The following is a 14,644-nucleotide window of genomic DNA, read 5'->3' as shown; positions in this document are numbered from 1 at the left end:
ACATTCAAAATAGCCCATGTTCATAAGTTCGTTAAAGAAAATATTTAAATTATTGTGCTAAATGTATTCAAAAGTTTTTTAAAACGTAGGTATAATCTTATGGATAAATTTATCCTCAAAAGTTAATAAAACTCCCCTAAAATAATAGATTAAATCTTCTAATTTATCAACAAAAATATTTTTATGGGAGCCAATTCAACTAACTCTACCAAAGATACTAAATATTTACAATATCTTGTGCTAAACAACACACAGAACAATGCAAAGATGAGCAAGATGACATAGACCCTGTCCAAGGAGTGTAGTGAAGAGAAAATGACAACTTCAAGGAGCATGATTAATTGTGCACATGACTATTGACTAGTGCAGCTCCAAATTGAGATAGAACAAATAAAGTTCCTCAAAACAAAGATCTAGTTTTAAATGCTACAGTACCATGTTTTCTAAAACAACTGATCTATAGTTGATAATGAGATATCTAGCGCCAAAAATATCTGTATTTATCCAATTCCATTAGATCATTGCAATTGTAAACTTATAAAGTTGATTCTTTGCCCAAGTTACCTTCTAAATCTACAAGTTACAAATGTAAATACAAGTACAATTACTCCTAAATGCAAGAACAAGTGGCCAAAGCTGAAGCAAGTGTACTGTCAATTTTTATACTCCAATAGATGATCTTGGGTCTTCAGTAATTTATTCAGCAAGTACCGTCTTAAACCAGATTCCCTAAAAGCAGAATATCTGAGGCATTACTGTCAGGAATAAAGGGAGTGAGGGAGGCTGGGCAGAGGAAGACAGGGAAGCAAGAATGCGGGCTCGGCAGACCCCACAGGGGGGTGGTGGCGGTTTGGGGGAATAACCTTCCAGGTGAGCCGGAGCTGGAACTGGAGGGGGAGGGGGAGGGGTGGGACGCTTTGGCCAAAGCAATAATCTCTGCAGACTGGGGCAGCTAAACAGTACTCCAGAAACCAGGTCAGGTACACATAATCTGGGGGAATCTGAGATACAAAAGCACCCACCCTACACCGTCTAAGAAGTTCAAATGCATATTCTTACCTTCAAGTGAGAAAGGCAGGACTTACTGGGTGATTCCTGAGGATGGTTCCCAGAACTGACAAGCTAATATTCAAACAAGTCCTATCCCTGATTGAGAAACAGTCGATGCTGACTAGAATTTTAAAGCTGAAAGGATTTCGCACTCCCGTAGTTGAATTCGCAGGCCCTGAGATCCAAAGTCGCCCGGGGAGAGTGGGGAGGGGCAAAGATCTACCCAGCGAAGGAGGTCTTCGCTACCGGCAAAGCCTGGGAAAGCACTCGGGAAAGCAGCTCCTTTTGGCCACCTGGGCGCAAGTAAAAGGATTGCCTACGGAGCATTTGGAAGTCCGTCAGAAGCAGTGCAGCTGGAACGAGAGGAACCCCTACTCAGGTCACCAGCCAGCCTCCTTCCCCTTGCTCGTCGGAGAATAAGGCCCCGCCCGGAGGGGGAGGGGATTCCTGCTGCACCCCGCCCGACCTTCAGCGACCCTGAGTAGTTTCTCAGCATCACTGCATTTTCAATTCAGACCACCTTTTCTCTCCCGGTGTCGGCAGGGGGCGACAGAGCGCCGCAAGCCGGGCTTCCCCGTTTCAACCAATCAGAGGACAAAACCTATGAGAACTCTTCACTACCATCCTGCCCGTCCTTTTGCTGAATCCTTCCTGTTTTCTAAACCGCACACCCTGGCTACATGACAGGCAACATAATGTAGAAATGACACATCCTCACTCAAAACCCGTAGTAACAAGCTGAAATCTAGGATCTGCTAACTTAGGTGACCTGGGACAGGTTACTGAACTCCCTTCCTTGATATTCTCATCCATAAAACGGGAATAACAGCAGCATCGACCTCATAGCGTTGCTGTGAGGATTCAACAAGTTACTACATGTGAAACTTTTAGAGCAGCGCCTGGCACAGCACTGGTTAAGTACCATCAATCATTATTACATTAGGGACCACCCTACAAAACTTCACCGTTAGGGAGCTGACAGCGAAGCAGCATTTTAGAGGGGACAGAGAACAGGTCTCACACATGGTCACTCGATGTATTCGCTTGCCAGGGCTGCTAGAACAAGGTACCCCAAGGTGTGGCGGCGTATACACAGAAAGCTGAGAGGTCCAAAGTGAAAGAGTCAGCAGGGTTTGTTCCTTCTGAGGACTGTGAGGGAAGGAGCTGGTCCATGTTATTGTTTGGTTTTTAGATGGTCACCTTCATGTGCCCATAGTATTCTCACTGTAAGCATGTGTGGGTCCCAATTACCCCCGTTTAGAAGGACACCAGCATATTAGGATCTACCCTAGCTTTACCTTATTTTAACTTTATTATCTGTGTAAAGATTCCATCTCCAAATAAAGTCACATCCTGAGGTACTGGAGACTTCAAAATATCTTTTTGGGGGGACACAGTTGAACCCATAACACTAGACGTGATGGGCATGGGACAACACACTTTTATAAGAAGTGATTTGACGGATTTTCCTAAAAGATGAATTTAGCATCTCAATTCAGTAGTAGCTGATTATGTAGATGAACCATACAGAGGTAGGGAGGTAGATAAATCAGAAGTAGTAAAATAACAGGTTAAATTGGCAGTCTCCATTGTGACTGGTTGAAGAATAATGTTTTACGATTGTGTTCCAGGACTGTTTATTCTGCCCCAAATGTAATTTTGAGAAATTCAGGCAGAGAAAGTCCAGTTGCCTTGTAATAGGAGAAAACAGTGTCTGCTAGATAAATAGAATGACTTTTGAAAAGAGATTGGTGTATCAATTTTTATCCTAAGGTTATAAAAAGTGAAAACTTAGTTTTATGTTTTTTGGTATGTCTGGGTCAATATTTCCCGAACTCTTCCTAGGGATGTTGGTAAATGCTTGTGGGGAGGGGGGGAGTGTTCCACAGCCAAATAAACTTAAGATTTACCCTTCTTTTTTTCTTTTTATTTTTCAATTACAGTTTACATTTAATATTATTTTGTATTAGTTTCAGGTGTGCAGCATAGTGGTTAGATAATCATAGACTTTAAAAAAGTGTTCCCTCAATATTTTCAGTACCCACCTGGCACCATACATAGTTATTACGATATTATTGACTATATTCCCTATGCTGTACTTTACATCCTCATGACTAATTTGTATCTATCAAGTTGTGCTTCTTGATCCCTTCATCTTTTTCACCCAGTCCCCCAAGCCCTCTCCTCTCTTGTAACCATCGGTCAGGACTTGGGTACGGTAATTACACTTCTTTATGTAGGGCTACTCATAGCCTTTGATGAGCTAGTACGTGTTGGTTCTCCAAAGAAGTAATAGAGTGCTCCCCGATCTTATCTGGGGGTGGAACAGTTTTCATTGGTGTTGCACATGATGCAGGCTGAGGCAGGGGATAGAGGGTGGACATATGGAAGGTGTGAAGAGACTAGATATTGGTAGAAAGAGGAACTGGATATCACCTAAGAAATGAAAGTGCTATGATTAAAAAAACAAAAAAACAAAAAAACTATGGTGTTTGAGAGCTCGTGGCTGGGGCAACTGATCCAGTCGGAGAAATGGAGAACAGTCAGGCTAGAGGAAGCTGCAAGTAAGTGCTGGGACCGGAAGTGTGGGGAAAGGAGGAGCAGGGCAGGGCAGGGCAGGGCTGGGCAGGGCTTTCAGGCAGAGGACCTTTGCACCTGCAGAGAGGTCTGGCCACAAAGGAGAGCACGATACAGTCAAACAAAACTGAGCGGGGGCGGGGGGGGGGCGGGGGGAGAAGGTTAGTAAGGCTGGTGCAAGAACCTCCCAAGGGCTGGGAGCGAGAGGCAGGACGGCGTTGCCAAAGGTTTCCAATATCATGGTACAGTCTGGGCTTTTCCCTAGGAGATAAGGGGAACCACAAAAGAGATTCAAGCAAACTAGTTACTTGATCAAATTTTAGTTTTACAAAGTCTTTAGCTATTCTGGGAAAGCTATGACATTTATTTGTCATTCTACATCAAAGGGCTTATTTCCTCTTGTGGTATGCCACTCAGGAAGGAAGACCTTAGCCTACCACCAAATTTCTAGCCCATAGTGGCCCTGTAATTATAGCTCAGGGGCTTTATTACCACTGGTGGAAAGGTCTTTCTTAAGCTTGTCTGGGGACCTCAGACAGCCTGATAGACCCCCCAGGCACAGGAAGAGGGTGGGGGAGGATGGGAGGACCCCCTACTGCCACGGCCTTCTCAGTGGCACTTCCTTCTCTGTGGAATTGGCAGGGAGAAGTAGAGGGGTCTGGCCCAGCAAGCCAAGTTCTCCTGAGGATGTGGTGTCAGGAATGTGGCTCTTGAAGACAACTCCCCACTCTCTCCTGCTCCGTTTTAAGAAAAGACAGAAAGCAGGCAAGAGGAGTGGACAATACACTAACGCTCTCCAATCTGTCAGGAATTCCCAGGAAAAGGTAGCCTGTCCTAAAAGTCAGGATTCCAAACCATCAACTCATGCTTATCCGGAGCTCCCTGAGATTATGTCTCTGTCTATTTTTGAAGGTCATGCTTCCTAGTTTTCTTTTCATTTTGAAAGTTGCAAATGATTCAGAAAGTTTAAGAAATACTGCCCTACGTGGTCCAGAGAAGGTGCCGACAGAGAGATGCCTAAGCCCTTTGAGCAATACCTACTCATGGCTCTCCATAAAAAGAGGCCACACGCGCTGGCTGGTGTGGCTCAGTGGATTGAGTGCTGGCCTGGGATCCAAAGAATCACAGGTTTGACCCCCCCCCCCCCCCCCCCCCGTCTAGGGCACATGCCTGGGTTGCAGGCCCAGTCCCCAGTAGAAGGCACACAAGAAGCAAACACACATTAATGTTTTGTTCCTTTTCTTTCTTCCTCCCTTCCCCTCTCTAAAAATAAATACATAAAATCTTTAAAAAAAGAGAGAGAGAGAGAGAGAGAGGCCATGAGATGCTCCACACCGGAAACTCTTCTGGAGCTCCAAGGCTCAAATTCCTTTCCTTGTGCATCCAGCAGGGGATGCTGTTATGAGCCTTGTGCAGGTGTGTACTTATCTAAAGGCCCTTCCTGACGGACAAATGCTTCTTGCTAAGTCCCTAGGGACATGGAGGGCACCCTGTCTGACAGCAGTCAGCCTTAGAGAAGAACACGAGGACAGAATTCTTCTCTGTAACTGCAACGCATGAAGCCAGCGTACTGCTGCCAGCCAGCTCCATCTGAGACTACTGTAGTGTTTTTAGATTACAGTCAGGTGAGGCCCACAGGTATTCCTCGTTCCCCCGGCTGAGTACCTGGCGCACATAAATAGGGGAGGTTGGCCGTTCCACCTCGACTCTCACTTTTCCGCCTAAAACCCAAAAATCCTGGAGAGAAGGGACACCACCTGGCCCATCAGCCTGAGACCAGATGGGAGACTGAGAGGCCCTGTCCTAATAAATGAAAGGACCACTAAGAGGAAGAGAATGAGGCCTCTCATGGAGAGATCCACCGGAAGGAAAGCTGAAAGTGGAGAACAGGGAGATCCAGGGTCTTCAAATGACAGGCTCCAAAGTCACAGGGTGAGTAACAGAGCTGAACTAGAAGCCAGGTCTCCATGTGCCGGCATGATCTTGCCACCCTTTCACGACACCAAAAATTAAACCAGCTAGAGAGTGAGCGGGCAAGGCCTCACCTGCGCCGGGAGAAGAGGACTCTTCCACTTTCGGGGCCGTCGGAGCGCCAGGGCGGGGTGGACCGCAACATCCCTTCAGGTCACGCCCGTGAAAAGGCCCCTCAGTTCCCGCTTAGTCAGTCCCCTTCTCAGAAAGCCAAGGCCAGGAATGCGGAACCCTTTATTGGCCAGGAAATAGAGTGCTTATCCGACCCGCATGCCACGTGAACGGACAGCAAGTGGGAGAGCCAAAAGCTGTAAAGTACGTTAGAGGCTCTAAAGAAATTACAGGAAAGAACCTTTCCAATGTTCCAGGAAGGAGGTATCCTGACAAAACAATCAGCTTGACTCTCAGGGGTGCCGAGACGAAGGGATGCCAGCCTAGAGCTCCCGGCTGTGTAAGGTAGGGACCGCGCCGCGAGGAGGGCGGTGTCGGAGAGGGGCGCGCTGGGTAGGCATTCCAGGGAAGGGGGGGGGGCATTCCAGGGAAGGGGGGCATTCCAGGGAAGGGGGGGCATTCTGTTTCATGCGTTCCTGTTTGAGACAGAAGGAGTATATGTCTGACTTAAAGGGAAATCTCTTTCAAAGAATTGTCAAAGTAAGCGCACCTGTGAAGACATGTTCTTGCAAGGACAATACTTTTTATTTTTCCTTAATACACAAGGTAGCTGTGAAAAAGGATGGAAAGAGCACAACCTTCAGCCCAGGGACCATTCTTTTAGCTCCTTTCTCCGCCCCGCCCCCCGCCCCCGTCAGGGTGCTGCTGACAGTGGTGGGCATTCCCCTCGCCTGTGCTCCAGATCAGACCCATCTGTAGCCGTGACCCTGCCGATGTGCACACACAGTACTGGTTTCATTTTCCAACCCTGTACGAAAGTGTCACGACTTACTGAGGACAGAAAACCAGAAAAGGAAGCAAAAGGCAGGGTGTACGTATACTTGCCCTCATATCGCCTCAAGCAGTGCTCCTCAGACCTGGACAGGGCAGGCGCCATCGCCCGGAGGTCTTATTCAAATGCAGAATCCGATCTGCAGATCTCGGGTGAGGGCCTGAGATTCTGCATTTCCAACAAGCGCCCAAGTGGAGCCGACGCTGCCAAGCCTCGGACCACGCTACTAAGGACCTGGAAGAATGTTCAGCCTTTCAGGCTGTGAAAGGACAGCCCCAAACTTCTGTGCTATATATACATACCCCGCCTTAAGTAAAACAGTTTTCACCTAGTTCACTGGTTCTCAACCTTGGCTTCTGGGGTTGGAGTTACTGGGAGCTTTAAAAAAGACTGATGACTGGGTCCCAACCCCAGAGATTCTGCTAGAATTGGTGTGAGTCAGCCGAGGCCTCCCTAAGTTTAAGTGATTCCAGGGGGTTTCTAATGCCCAGCCGCTGTGGAGAACCCCCAATTTAGCCAAATAAAATCATCCACTTAATGTCTTCACTTAAAGGTCCAATATTACTTCTATCTTTTCTCACAGCATAGCACTAACTTTAATTTAGCCAATCAGATTTTGCATTTCAGTGTACAGCAAACCAGCTGTCATATCTTTTATTTTTTGAGCCCCAGTTATCCTTCCTTAAGCTTTCAAAACATGCTGTACTTAAATTTTTCTCATTGACATGGCAAATTTAAACATTTTTCCCCACACTGTTGACATGGCTCAGTTTTATTGATTTATAACATTGGCTACAATACTTTAAACAAGCGGAATTTTCGTAACAAAAATATAAAGTACACCTTTTGGCATTTAAAAGAAAGAAAAAATACAAAATAAGTATACATGTATTTCTGAATGAAATTTATTTGTTCCCTGGAAATAAAAATCCTATTCTAAAAATGTTTCAAAAGTAAAGTGCTTAGTTATATCAATTTAAAGCCATAATTGCTATTAGGTTACTTAGAAATTAGCTTTTCCATCAATTTCAGTATTTCCAATTTACTTCTAAAGTTACAAATTGTTCATTTAAACACCCACAAACTCTTGTTGCAAGGACCATTATATATATTAGAAGTGTTAAGTGCACTCAAGAATTAGGAAGCAAAGGTGAATACTAGCAACATAGCACTTAGTTAAGTGGTCAATGAATATTAACTGAACAAAAAAGTTTTAGCAAGGTTAATAAACATGTAAGTCACCGTAAGTTAAATGCCCCTCTGAAATCACCACCATTCCCAAGTGATTCTCTTTCTTTTCCAAAACAGTCCATCAAATATAGAGGTATTAAAGAGGCTATGGGAGGGCCACTCTATAATCAACCAAAAAAGGAGAAAAGACAAAATAAAATAAAGTGATATAAAAAAAGTAAAAATAGAAAGAATGGGGAAGTTCATAGGACTTTCTCTTCGGCTAATTAGGGATAACACTGAAAAGCTCTTAGAAATTTAACATTCAACCATGATTATTATAACGTACAATCATGATTTCTTCAGAGCTGGTAAAAGAAAATATTGAAATAACACACATAATTCAAAAACCAGAGGACAAAAAAAAGCAAAACATAGTGAGTCTTTTATTTTTCTCTGGATCAAGCCAGTAATGGACTGGAACTATTAGAAACACCATCTAAAACTATAATCACTCCCTTACTCCCTTTGAACTTCCCCCGAAGAAAAACACCTGCAGGAGTTAAATCTGGAAGTGACACATGGGATCATGATAGTAGGTGGAGCCACATGTCCCAAGAGAATGTTAGGAGGCCAAAGAGCCATCCACACATTTTGTTAGCTTTTATGACTCAAGCTGTATTCAAGGACGCTGTGTGGCCAAGGTGGCCTGATTCAAAAAAACAAGAAAGAAAAGTTGCAATCGGTAAATTTTGCTCCCCCGGCCCCTGCCAAAATCATGAACTGTATTTTAAAAACACAGCAAGAAGAAAGAAGGGCAACTAATCTTTCTAAAGAGGTTTGTTACTTATGCAAAACTGTAGTGAACTAAAACTTGTGTCTCAAGTGATAACTAAGAATGATCTAAACACAAACAGTGACATGTCAAGCACTGGACACTACTCCGTTTCACTTGCTAAACTCATACTTTTTGAAGTTTTTAAAAAGTATGGCAATTTTTTTTCCCCCTGAGCACGATGTCAACAACATCGCAAAGGCCTTCGGATTCACAAAGGCGCGGTTACACACATGGCCTGAACAGAGGTGATGGGCTATTTTTGTTTGCATTTAAAAATATACAGTTAAGTTCATCCTAGTGTGAGGGTGGAAACTGAAAACAACAGGAAATCAATTATGAGTTGTAATACTTGGTTTATTGTGAGTGCTTAAAAATACAATCTAGCGAAGTTATGCCATCAGATCATGATCACTGCCTTATCTTGGAGGTGACAGAAATCCTTGCCACCATCCCCCACACCCTCCCACCACACCCATGGCAGACTTCCTTAATCCAGTGGGTAGGCCACTCTCTGCTGATCTAGTCTCAAACTGAGAATCCTTGGAAGCCATAGTAATTGATCCGAGTTGGTACAGAGGGAAAAAAAAACAAACATAAAGACAGTATGCCATCTATGGTCACGATGCTAAAAAAAAAAAAGAAAAGAAAAAGAAAAACAGGTATTTATTGCCACATATTTCTCTCTGGTCAACCACTGCAAAACAAGAAAACAACCAAAAAAAGAATAAAGACAAATTGAAGTTGTATACGACTTGTATTCTAAGGCCTCACCCAGGAGGAGGCATCATGGTAAGGGGCTGTGGACAGTCTGCAGGGTCTGCAGATTCTAAAGGCATCTGGGTAACCCAGCAAGTCCTGTCAACCGCGATACCCCAGGAAAAGGGCAGAGTATAGAAATGTCCTATGTAATTCAAGTACAGAGTCTGATTCTGGTGATAAGACTTGGAAGGTAATTTATTGTTCACCCATTTACCATATAAATTGGTCAAATAAAGATTTTTTAAATCACGTGAACATATATTCAGTCCCTGACAGAAATCTGGATGCTTAACCCTTAACCTCTAGGTCACATTTTGATTCATGACAAATAAAAGTAAAAATAACAACTGTATTTTGACTGAGTCGTAATTTCCACAGCAAATTTATTTTATCCTTTGTAGCTAAATTTGTAAAATCAGTTATAAAACTAAACATAAAGCTGTAGCAAAACAATTCCAAGTTGCACTGTCCACAACCAAGAAACCGAGCACACAGAACTGGCATGCACACACGCTCTCACACACAGGGTTAAAGAAAAGCACTAGGCACTCTAGGATTTTTCTCACTCTAGCTATCTAGAAAAAGCAATCAATTCACATTTCTCTGCATAGAAGGGTTAAAGAAAATACAAGAGCTCAAATGCCTGTCCAGTCAGCAATGGCAGAGGTCAGAATTATTCTGTCACCCACAAAAGAATACTTGTAAAGATATATAGACTCACCTCCTTTTTTAACCAGCTGCACATAGAGATGTGCCCTGTGTGCTTACTTGCCCTGTATCGAGGAGCTAACCTGAATGACAGCAGTGCACACCTACGTAAAATCGGTCCGTGCCCAGGGAGACGGTCCGAAAGGAGGCACGCCAGGAAAGGGTGGTTCTCCCTGGGGAAGTGGGGGTGTCAAGGTGAACTTTTGCTTTATTTGCACTGTCTAAGTGATTACTTAATAGAGTATATTCGGGTATTGCTTTTTAGAAGAGGAAGGGTGGGAAATAATGCCGTTCTTTCAGAGTTTAAAATTGAGTGCTAGAAGAAACGTGATGGCACTGACTGGCACTGAAAAGCATTCCTAGAGCACCTTCTTTTCATAATACACAACCCAGTCTTTATTCCTAAACCGCTATGTCTCATCCAAAATGACAGCCTCTGCCTACTCACACCAAGAGGCTGGGCAGGAAGAGCGCGTGTGGGTCTAGGTCCCGGTGGCTGTGGATCCCTCAGGGCACAGCGCCCTCCTTTGTTCCTGTCTCTATGATACCAAACCTGGCAGTACACTATACACTGAGATTTAAGTGGGTAATGCAGCCTTTGCGACAAACTTTTAAAAACACAAAGACTATCAGCAGCATCCTCCTCTCTACGATAAAATAAAACTGAGGAAATTAATAACTGAATCATACATTTTATTCAGCTTTGATATTCTGCATACATTGCTCAAAGACACTACCCCTCATTGATGTCAAAAATTACTTAATGTGTTAATATCCCTGTACATTAATTCATTTGATTTACCTATCCACAGTTAATCAAAACTTAATATATCCTGCCATAAATTTTAAGTTTTGTGATTAAATTCTGGGTTAATATTTAATCAGTAATTAATACTAGTCCAGAACTAAAATACGAAATAAAGAGATCATTGAAACACGTAGTATTTCAAGATACAGTAACAGAATATTCATCATTCTAATCAGTCACACGAGTTAATCCTGGTTCTGGGCATCCTGTTTGCTCTTGTGTTTTCTGTACCTTAACATCTTTGTTATGAGACTAAAATGAGCTGAAGCAACTGGCCCACAGTAACTGTTCCAAACTGTTCTATTATCAAAGAGACCAACAAAGGTCATTTTAGGGGGAAGAGGAGCACATTATGGGATTAGAAAGGGCAAATTGAACCCTATGAAAATCTGTAGATTAGTTACTGCATTTGAAGAAGAGGCAGCATGAGGGCTCCATCTGGACATCAAAGCTCTGGAGATGAACTATCAAAGCACACAGTAAGGGGACACAATAAAGACAGTAACATTGGCATCTGGGGGCGGCGGGGGCGGGCGGGACGGGAATGCCAGCATCAAGCTAACAGCAGGCACTGTTTTACCATCACCATGTTTATCTGAGTCATCTGCACTGCCAAAGTTATCCTGGTCATTTGCAAAAAAGTTTCTTCACACTGAGCAACTGGCCATTCTTTTTGTAGAAAATTCTCTCATCTCTTTTGGTATTCGTATTTATAACCATTTATCACAATCATGGACCTCTACTCTGGTGAGAGAGAATACAAATCTGCTTACAAATAAAAATCCCCTTCCCCAAGGTATGCAGTTCACTGTACTGTGAATTCTGTGTTATATGCTGAATCCAGGCGCAAAGAAGATACTTAAAAATAAATGAGCAAACACAGGCATTATGCTTTATATAAATTCACATTTTCTGAAAAGTTACAGCCTCCCACCAGAAGGTCACAAATGTAGTGACTGCAATCCACGATTTCACTATTTCTCTTCCCTATACATCAGTATTGTATCTCCTGGCTGTAAGTGAGGCATCATAAACATCATCTCGCAGTTGCGCTCTCTATTCCGCATATTTAGATGACAAAAACAAAACACTATGCCAGTAAAGCTTAAAAGCACAACTAAATTGTTATTGTACACTTTTAAAAACATTTAGACTAACTATTACTGATTGGATTTTTTAAGGCTTTAAAGTGCCTTAGATAAAATTTAACACCTGAACATTGCATGTGAACTCCAGTTAAGTGTAGTGTCAATATTATCAACACTGATTTTCCCATGTAGTAACAATTCTTCCCATGGATATTATGAAAAAGAACAGAGAAAAAAGATAACCTAGAAATTGAAACATATAGCTTTAAAAAAACAAAAGAGCCAGAGGGTAACAAAAGAGCCAGAGGGTAACGGGAAAAAAAAAATCAGACACACACACACACACACACACACACACACACACACACACACACTTTGAGGAGCAACTAGGGAGAAAAATTTTTTTAAATTTGAGGATCAAACTAGACGTTCTAACATCCGAATAACAGGAATTCTAGAATGACAGATGCAGAAAATGAAGGAGAGAAATTATCAGAAAGGCAACACAAGGAATTTCCCAGAATTGAAGAACCTCTATATTAACAGACTCCACCAAGTCTCATCAACATGAATGAATGAATGAAGATCCAACATCACCATGAAATTTGAAGAGCAAAAAGAAGCTCCTAAAAGCTTTCAGAGTATAAACATAGGTCCCATGTAAAAGAACGGTATGATAATTTTCACAGGAATAACAAACACTGTAAGACAATGGCCAACTGCCTTTAAAATTCTTAGGGAAAATTACTTTCAACATAGATTCCAGATTGCCAGTCAATCAAGAGTACAGACATTTTCAGAATTCTAAAGTCTCAAAATTTTTACTTCTCATGTACCTTTTCCTAGGAGGTTTTTCGTAGCGGGTACATTTTGGCAAAAAAGGAAAGAAAGGGCAGTACATCAAGATAGAGGAAGTCATAGGATCCAATAAACAGATTCAACAGAGACTAAAAAAAAAAGGGGGTCCCAGAATGACCGACCTGTGCACAGGCCTGGAGAGCAATGGTACAGATAGTGGAAGATGAAGGACTGTGGAAGAAATGTGCCCAAAAGACCTCCCCCTCTTCCCAAAAAGAAGCTGACAGATTATCTTATGTTTCCTTTGGGTAATCATTGTGATAGGTGCATAAAAAAGAAAAAAAACAAAACAGAAAACTAAGCAACTTTTAAAGTCAGGCAAATATTAATTATGGGGAAATAAGATTCCAGTAGAAAGGAAATACTGATAGTTCATCATTGGGTTCATCAGTGAACACAATTTATTATCTGCCGATTTAATAAATTGTGATTAATCTATATTGAGAGAGATGGGGAGACAGAGATACAAGTAAATCCTGCCTGCTATAAAAGGAATTCGAGAACATTTCTGAAATTGATAAATCAAGAAAAAGTAATATTGCTATTTTCAAATAGGAAGGGAAGTACAGAACACACCCCTAAGCACTGAAGGTGCTTGTCCCTGGGGCACTAAGTTGGGGGAAAGGAAGCCAATCCTTTTCATTTTAAGCTTTCTAGTTCTATTTGACTTTTTAACCACATGCATGAATTCCTTTAGGAAAAAAGAAAGCTAAATTTAAAAAAGAATTTAAACTTATAAATTCAGTAGGAATTCAAAGAAAGGAAGTGGAAAGGCATGAAAAGGAGCCCTATCTACCAGCTACAGTTAACTTACCCACCAGGGCTACTGAAAGAGAGACCTGGTCGAAGGAACTGCTACAACCTGGCCAGGCTTTCTTTCCAGCCAGACTCTCCCTCTGCACCAAGTGGCACTAACAAGGCTCAAAGGACAGACCCAGAGGCACTTTATTTGATAAAAGAAGTAAAGAATTGGTAGAATCCAAAGTATAATTATAATGTATATGGAATCAGTATAAACAGTAGTATAAAAGTAACATATTACACGGATGCACTTCCTGAGATCTTGTGATGACTGCTATACGCTAAATGTAATAGTGCATAGTGAAAAACTACAATTCAGGGTCAAAGCCTCCATGATGACTGTGGAAACGAAGGACTTTATCTCTTGCCTTGGACTTTAAGTTTCAGCAACAGCATCCAGTTCTGGACTTGTTCTGATTGAAATTACCACAATGATTCAATGTAATATGGCAAAGTTTAAACTTGGTCCATTTACAAAGTAATTCTCATGAAAGTTGCTTTATTCACAGAGGTCTACAATTCTCACACAATAGGCACCAGGTGCTTGAAAAGAAAAGCAAGTACTGGTGTTGCTTAGATCGCTCATATATAAAGAATCTCCAAATTTCTCAGTAATCCCACGGCCTAGGCAAAGCAAAACAGGGACAACAAATATGTTATTTTTAAAAAATCTTAACAAGCTAAAATCCTTACAGAATTGTTCTTATTTAGTTTATCTTTTTCTTAAAATTCAAAAAAGTTGAGCACACCTGAAAATACACAGGGCCCTAGCCAGGTGGCTTAGCTGGTGGGAGCGCTGTCCTGTGCACCAAAAGGTTGCGGATCCAGTTCCAGGTCAGGTCACTTACGGGAGGCAACTGATCAATGTTTCCCTCTCACACTGCTGTTTCTCTCTCTCTGTCCTCCTCCTCTTCCCTCCCCCGTTTTTCTCTCAGTAAAATCAATGAAAAACAACCTTGAGTGACAAAAAAAAGGAAAAAATACATAGGGCTCCTCAAAGTGCAAGGTTCCCTGAAGCATTATATGTTGCTTCATGTTACCCATTCACTGACTAAAACCTACATACATTTATA

This window comes from Pteronotus mesoamericanus, unplaced genomic scaffold, assembly GCF_021234165.1.
Source record: "Pteronotus mesoamericanus isolate MK-2021 breed Mesoamerican mustached bat unplaced genomic scaffold, CSHL_Meso_final scaffold_651, whole genome shotgun sequence".
Classification (NCBI taxonomy): Eukaryota; Metazoa; Chordata; class Mammalia; order Chiroptera; family Mormoopidae; genus Pteronotus; species Pteronotus mesoamericanus.
This window is presented reverse-complemented; position numbering follows the sequence as displayed.